The sequence below is a fragment of the Talpa europaea genome (genome assembly GCF_964194135.1).
Source record: "Talpa europaea genome assembly, chromosome: 12".
NCBI lineage: Eukaryota > Metazoa > Chordata > Mammalia > Eulipotyphla > Talpidae > Talpa > Talpa europaea.
This window is the reverse complement of record NC_140079.1, coordinates 90,709,602-90,718,145: the sequence shown is the minus strand read 5'-3', so window position 1 is coordinate 90,718,145 and position 8,544 is coordinate 90,709,602.

The following is an 8,544-nucleotide window of genomic DNA, read 5'->3' as shown; positions in this document are numbered from 1 at the left end:
CTCGCCTTCTCGCTTCTCCTCCGGACGGCCCCGGTGATTGACAAGCCCGCTCCGCCTTCCGAGCCTTCTCCCCGGCCCGGCCCCGGGCTGTCCCCTGCTCGCCTGGGCTCCACCTGCTTCTGGTCCTGCAGGTACCCCGGGCCTCCCCTTCCGGGATTGGCCTCGCTTCTCCCTCTGGATCCGGCCCCGCCCCTGTCCGCCGTGGCCCCGCCCCTCTGGTCCGCCCTCCGGCCCCGCCCCTGGCCCCGCCCCTAGCGGCGAGTCGCGGTTGGCGGGGTGCGCGGCGGCGCTCGAGCTGTCAGCGGCTGAGTCTCCCCGGGAACCTCCTGCCGGCTGGTCCTGAGCTCGCCTGGGGGGCTTGGTTAGAAGCATTCCAGGAGGGTTGCTCTGGATCCGCTCCCGCCCTAAAGTTCTGGGGTGGCCCCCTCTCGGTGGCCAGTGTGGAGGGACCCAGGCTTCTGCCTCGTCCAGCGTGGCCTTTTGGGGTTTCCGGTTTCCGCGTCTCGGGGTGACTCAGCACAGCAGACGCCGTCTCGTACCAGCATCGATGTCAAGAGGGGCAAAAAGGAGAAAACCCTTTAAGAAACTGGGCTCTTTTTTTTTTAAGTACCAGTGTAGCTATAATAGGAAGAATTAGAGCTTAAGGCATATTTTGTGGTTTAATATTGCTTCTCTGGCTATGAGGGAAGCCACGGTGATCACCATGTCTTTAATGTTTAAATGCATGAAATTTCCTAACCCGGCCCTGCTCTGCGCGGAGCCTGCGCCCCGCTGTCTTCTTGGTATTGGTGGTGAGTTCCAGGGTCCGTGTGTAAATGTAAGCACGTAGCTGTCACCGTGCACTCGCTGCTGGCCAATCAAACCACAGGCAGAGAAGAAAACCACAAGCCCAAAGAAGTCTGTGGGGGATGGAGGGAATGTGTCAGTAAATCACCCTGCGCGGCTGCCCCTCAGGTCGTGGGGTGTGTCTGCAAAACAAGGAAAAAGCCTGTGAAGCAGCTAAAAAGTTATGCTCCTCTTGCATGTGTGTATGTGATTTTTAAGATCAATAATAATCCTTTATGTCTGTTTAATGTCTGACAATTTGAATGGAATTTTATCTATTTTTTTTTGTTCTTGGGACTACTCTTATGTAGGGTTTATTGTTCTCATTTTATAAACAAGAAAACTGAGGTGGTGTCTCAACTTCAAAGGGTGAAGGAAAATGAGTTATTTCTCCCATTTGGAGGCGCTGCCCCAGGCCCACTGTATTTCTGTTCTTCTGCACCCTGGCCAGGCCCAGGCGTGGCTTGAACCCTGGGATGTTGTCAGATCCAGAGACTTTGGGCCACTTGACACTGACTGTTACTCCCTTCACAGTAACATGCTTGCATCTAAACTCCCCCTTGATTTTCCTCTCTGTCAATCCTGAGAAATGTGTTCTTAGGGCAGGGAAAACAGGCCTTCACTTTTCTAGATCTTTTGTTGACAAACCTTGACTTTTATTTTTTTTATTATTTATTTATGCATACAAGAACTGGGGTACAAGCCTGAGGTGCGGGGCAGGGGGGTGAGAAGATTCACCAGAGACAGAGTGGGAAACAGAACAGGCAGACTGACTGAAATACACTGCTGAGGGGAACAGTGGGCAAGTCAGGAGAGGTCTGCTGTGCCATGTGGGTAGCTCCCTGGCCTGGATGGAACACCATCAAACTCCTGCTGCAGTGGGTGCAGATTTGCGTCTTAACCCCTTGCACCACCAGGGACACCCCAAACCTCAACTTTTAAAACCCAAAAGACAAATCAATTGCTTTGTTTTCTAAATTTTTCTAAACCATCTTAACCCTGAGGTTTTGAAAGAGGATTATCTAAATCCTAACGATGGGGGTGGGGGGAAGGGAGGGGGAAACTGAACAGGGGACAGCATGGGTCACTATGTCAAGAAATTTTCTCTCTTTCAAATGTCTTTACCCAAAGGTAAAAGAAGCGGCGCTACACCCAACAGACCACTGACTCCCCAATGGGATTTTAAAGGCTGCCAGATAACCAGCCTCTTATGAGGTTTTGCTGACTTGGAGGCCTGAGCAGAAGCATAACCCTATTTTGGGGTGTAATTAATGAAATTAGAATGTTGTAAAATGTTGAGTGTGAGGACACAGCTGCCTTATTTGCTCTGTAGCCTCAGAAGGAACTTCACAAATAGTTGTTGAATGAATGAACAAATGAGGGCTCCTCTAGACCAAACAGGAAGACTTAATAGGAGGTGGACCTATGAAGCTGAGTCCTCAGGATTAATATCCCCACCTGTGGTAGTAACCCTGGCACCCCAGTCCCTCCATTGGGTCACCTGAGACAGCGTCCAGCAACACAAGTTTATGAAGTCAGACAACTCTCTGAAAGGGACCTCCCCTCAGATCATGATAAAAATCACTCCCACTTAACCTTTGTCTTTGGGAGGTAAACAGGTCCATTTCTAGTGACTTACAGATCTCCGAAGCATTAAATTAAAGATGCAGGCAGCCAGTTCAAGGTGTCTCATATTGTTTCTTTGGTAATAGGGAGTTTTCTGGGCTGTATCTAACGGTATTGGTGGATCAGTATTGTTAACTAGGTTAACAAGTGAGATGGCCTGAGCAGAGGTCCCTTCCTTTTGCCGTCCCTCCCCATTCCATTAAAAAAGAAACAGTATCAAAAAGGAAAAAAGAGAAGACATTGTGGAAAAAAAGATATTTAAAGAAATCAAAGGGTGGAAAAGTGAGCCCATTAACGGTGTGGCAGCGGTGGGATTCGAACCCACGCCATCGAAATGACTGGAGCCTAAATCCAGCGCCTTAGACCACTCGGCCACGCTACCTCCCGCTCGCATGGCCTTCCGCTCACACTATATTAGCCTAGTGACGTAGCGCCTCACGCTCTGGAGTCCCGCCCCCTAGATACGCGCATGCCCGATATGATCTGGGCTGGGCCTCCTGCTTGTTAAGTGCAAATTAACCCCTGGCTTCCTGGCGAGCCTCTGAGTTTGCAATGCTGCTGCGGTCGGCAATGATAACTACTGCTGGGGTGCCGCATTTAGAGGAAAAAAGTTTCTAATTGATAAACATTAACATTCAGTCCTGCACGTAAGTGTGCATTTGCTCTCTGCATGGACGTGGTGTATATTATTGCGGCCCCCTGGGGGCGGTGCCTCCTGGAGCCCGGGTTTGCACTGGACCTGGCTGGGGGTCCTCATCCTCTTCACTGTCCACCCAAGCTCAGTTTACCGCTACAGCCCTAGGTGGTCCCATGGCCTGTAAGTATCTAGGGTCCAGGAAGGGAAATCACTGAGTTGTTACAGATCACTTGCTGGTGTGGGTTCCCTGCTTCAGGGCTTATCCGCTCCTTAGAGGGGAAAAGTGACTTTCGAGAGGATGAGGAACTTGGTTCTGCTGCCCCAGCGAGAGCCAGCATTCCCCAGCTTCCTAAGACCCAGAGCTCCACTGGGGAGACTATTTCAGGGCTGCTTTTTTAATGCAGTAAATACTGGTCAAACACATAAATACAGAACACACCTCTATTTCCTGCCACACAAAATTGCTACCATTTTGTCTACTTCAATAAAGCAGAAATCAGAAAGAAAATGAACTGTAAATGAGGTTCAGATCTCCTTAGCTAGCCTCAAATTCTATTCCCCTTTCTGCTTCCTCTGAAGTTTCATGTCTTCTGCCCACCCTTGCAAATGATCTGTAACAAAGTTCACTGTTGTCCCTTTCCTGCTTCTTCGCTGGGCAGAGGACACTTTTTTTTCTTTCTAGTTTTACAGGCACATAGGCTCATCCATGTCCTTACATGTCTAAGGAAAAACAAAAATCCAAGGTAGGAAAGGCAGTCAAGTAGGTGTGGTGAACAGAACCTACCCCATCCTCAAGATGCCCACATCCAAATCCCCAGCACCTGTGAATATGTGACCTCATATGAGGAAAGGTTCTTTGCAGGTGTGATTAAGTTAAAGATGTGGAGATGTGGAGAGTAGCCTGGATTATCCAGGTGGGCACAATGTAATCACAACAGTCCTTAAAAGAGAGGCAGATATTGGGGAAGGAGATAAGGGAGACAGGGCGGGGAGCAGTGCAGCACAGTCCAGGACTGGGACAGCCTCTAGAAAGTGGAAAAGGAAGGAAACTGCTTCTTCACTAGAATCCCCAAGAAGGAACATGAGGTGCCTGACACCTTGATTTTAGGATTTCCAACCTCAACTGTAAGACAGTTGTATTGTTTTAAGCCACTAAATTTCTGGTGATGTGTTACAGCTGCAATAGAAACCAAAAAAGTGTGTGAACCCATGAGCTTCAGAAATCACACAAGCCTGAGCCTTTACCAGATGTGAGTCCTTAGGAAAAGGTGTTCTCGCTGGGCCTCAGTTGATCATCTCTACAGCAGGGTGCTCATGGCACAAGCTTTGCTGTGAGGATTAAATCCATTCATTCTGCAAATAGCACCTTCACGTGTCAAGGGCACTGTTCTGGGCTCTTGGCCACATCAGAAAACAGAGCAAACAAAAGTTAAGTGCTAACGTGTGTTGTGCTCTTAAACGGACCCCCCGAACGCAGTGAGGGGGTGATGGTGGTGGCTTGAGGACCCGAACTCTCCACTTCCCCAGGACCTCAGCGTGTTCCACCCCCACCTCCTGAGTTCATGCGAAGTCACTGGTGACTCAGTGCTGCTCCAGGTGTATCTCCCCCAGCCCCTGCTGCAAGTAGGTGTTTATGGGCTACCCCAGGGTGATGCTGGGCCCTCCTAGAAATGTCAGTTGCAAGTGGGCAGGTGATGTTGTCTTGTTCACCCAGTGCTCTGTCTCCAGGCCCAGGAACTGTGTTGGTGGCAAGTCTGTTCCTTGAGCCAGTGGTTTCGCATCCTTGGTTAAAAACACTCCCTCTTGGTATGCTTAGAGCAACTCGGAGGCAGGTGATTCTGTGGAGCTGCCAGAACTTTCATCTAAACAGGGTCTACTCTTCTGGAAGATCACCTCTTGTGGCCACAGCAGGGAGGGGAAGACCTCCTTAGGTAATCTTCCCACAGTTACTCGAAGCATTTCCAGCAGCTGGACCCCCACCCCCAGCAGCAGCCCCCCACCCCCAGCTTGTCATCCCCTCTTGCTCTGTGATCATTTAATTTGTGTGAACATTTGTTCTGCACTTGCCAGATCTGACCAGGCAAAAAGCAGGTGTTCAGGCAGAAGGAGCACTGTTTCTGGAGCTGCCCAGAACCTGCACGCCAGAGGTGCTTCTCCAACAGAACAAAAAGGCAGGCCGGGAGCGCCTTGCTGCACTAAACGCTTCCTCATGCCCCTGCTGTCCTCCCACAGTCTCGTGCTGACTTGGCTTCTCTGAGGGTGATTTATGCCTTCAGGGTGACACTTCCAAGGCAACTCCTAGAGCCAGTCCCAGCCAGACAAGGGTGGGTGGCCACAGGGAACCAGAGCAACTGGGCTCTGTTTAGCTCTGTCTAGTTTTGTTGTTGTTTTTAGATTTATTTTTATTTATTTATGCATAGAAAAATTGGGGTATAGGCCAGAGGTACAGGGGGTGAGAGGATTCACCGGAGAGAGTGGAGAGTAGAACAGGCGGATCTACTGAAATGCACTGCTGAGGGGAGCAGCTGGTGAGACAGGAGAGCTCTGCTGCGCCAAGTGGGTAGCTCCCTGGCTGGCTGGGGATCGGGATCGAACTTGTACAGCAGTGGCTGGGATAGCTTGATAGTGCTGACTTTAACAAACCCTGCACCACCAGGAAGGCCCCGTTGTTGTTTTTAAGTGACATTTCAAAATGCAAAAGTATTATGTATCCTTGTCAGAACACAAGCAAAAAAAGCAAAGCACAAATAAAATCACCAGTTAAACCACATCTAAGCTTTGGTGACGAAAGGTACTTAATGTCTTTTTGAAGTTGAAATGTAAGGGCATGCATGCTCCTGGTACATTTTTTTTTTCCCAAATATCCTATTACATGGTTAAAGTTAAAGAGAAATTCTTTTCCTCACCACTTCCCTCTTCCCCACCCCTCAGAAGTAACCATTGTAAAGAGGAACAACATGCACCTTCCAGATCTTTCCCTATGCTGTTGTATGGGCAAATGGAAATAGTGCCCCAAATATCCTCCCCCCCAATCCTGGGGTTTGCCTTACACAAGGGAAAGGGAGGACAGAAGAGTGGTTATTTCTCAGCTTCTGCCAGTCTGTCTGTAGCTACAGGCAGGCCAACAGCTGGCTCTGCAATGGAGCTCATTTCTCATGCCCAGTAGACCAAGGACCTTCAAAGCCAAGGAAACAGCCAAGGACCTTCGTGCAGTTACCTGAAAGCATCCTACTTAGTTGCCAGGGGGCCTGGGGGCCACGGGGTAGATAGGCAGGACATGGGATGTTTAGGGAGTGAAACTACTCTGCATGATACTATAATGGGTGATGCATGTCATTATAAGTTGGTTCAAACCCATAACATGTATACCACCAGGAGTGAACCCCAATGTGAGCTAAGGGCTCACTGTAGGTTCTTTGGTTGTAACAAATGTGCCTCTCTGGTGGGATGTTGATAATGAGGGGGGGCTGTGCATGTTGGGGAGCAGAGGAGGTCTCTGGGGAAATCTCTGTACCTTCCCTTGTATTTCTGTGATCATAAAACAACTCCACAATCCCTATAAGTGTGGACCTGAGAACCATTTTTCCTCTGCGGCATGTGTGGAAGTGGGGTTCTCTAACCCTCCCTGAGTCTGCGAGAGCTTGACACCACCTATTTGAAGCTGGTTGCTGCCCGGTGCCTATGACTGGGCTGGAACACAGAGCTGGAGGCTATTTTGAGCAAGCTCACTCGTGCTGCCACACCCCGAGCCATGGTGAGAGGCAGACACCTGAGTCCTCTCTTTTTTATGTAACAGCTTATTGCTACACAATTCACCTATTACACTATACACCCATTTAAAGTGTGTCATCCACTGCTGTTAGTATATTCAGTGTGGCACAGTCTTATGCAGCCATCACTATTATCAACTTTATTTTTTGTTCATTAAAAATCTTATTGATTTGGGGCCTCCCTGGTGGTGCAAGGGGTTAAATGTCAGTACTCTGAAGCTATCAGCAGCCTCTGCAGGACAATTTCAATCCCCAGTCCCCCGGGGCAGGGAGCTAACCCACTTGGCACAGCAGACCTCTCCTGCTGCTCCCCTCAGCAGTGTATTTCAGTCGATCTGCCTGTTCTGTTCCCCACTCTGTCTCTGGTGAATCCTCTCACCCTGCCCCCCACCCCCATTGGGCTACACCCCAGCTCTTATATGCATAAATAAATAAATCTTTTTTAAAAAATCTTATTGATTTGCCATTGGTTTACAAAAAAATAGATGTTTGGGAATACAACTTTATACTTCAACATGCACGCATGCTTAACTGTCTCCCCCAAATTTCCGGTGCCTGTACACTCTCCCCTGACCCCCTCTATGCCCTCCTCCTTGCTGCTGCTAAGCACCACAGTCTAAGGATTATTTTTTTGTTTTGTTTTGCCAGCCAGTTTTCTTTGGTTATTTATATTCCACAAATTAGCAAAACCACGTGGTAATTGTTTTAAACTTGACTAAGATACATTTTAGGCCATTTTCTTCACCCCCCAAAAGAAACCCCATATCCTTTAGTAGTCAGTCCCCATTCCTGCCAAACTCCCTTCCCAGTCTGAAGCAATTACTGATCTACCTGTCTCTATGGTTTTCTCGATTCTGGGCAGTCTGTGTAAGTGAAATCATATAATATGTGGCCTTTTGTGTGTGATCCTTTCACTTAGCTTTATGTTTTTAAGGTTCATCCATGTTGTAGCAGGTGTCACTACTTCATCCTTTTTATTGCCAAATGATAGTCCACTGTATGAATATATTACTTAATCATCTGCTCATCTTTTAATGGGCATTTGGATTATTTTTGCCTTTTGGCTATTGTGAGTAATGCTGCTATGAAGATCTGTGCATGAGTTTTTGTGTAGTCATATGTTTTCATTTATCTGGGGCATATTCCTGGGAGTAGAATTGCTTGGGAGTAAATTTGCTAGCCTCAGGCCTCCTGGGGTCCAAGGGATTAAGTCTCAGCACTGTGAAGCTACCCACAGCCACTGCAGCAGGAGTTCAATCCCTGGCCAGGGAGATACCCACAGGGCGCAGCAGACCTCTCCTGTCTCGCTAGCTGCTCCCCTCACAGTGTTTTTCAGTGGATCCACCTATTCTGCTCCCCATTGTTTCTGATGAATTCGTTCACCCCACTGCACCTCTGGCCTACGCTCCAGTTCTTGTATGCATAAATAATTTTTTTTTAAATCTTAAAAAAAAGAAGCTTGCCTAAGGTTATACAGCTAAATAGTGACAGTCAGGATTTGAACCCATTTCCATACAAATTCAAACTCAGAGCCTTCTGCAGAGCTGTGGGCCCAGGATCTGCTGACTAGCATCTAGTTTTTAACAGATAGCTGTTCGTCAGTGGATCTTCCAGCAGTGGCATGGGGGAGGGGAATCAAAAGAGATTTTGAATAGATAATAAAATTCAAAGTGCACAACAAGTAAA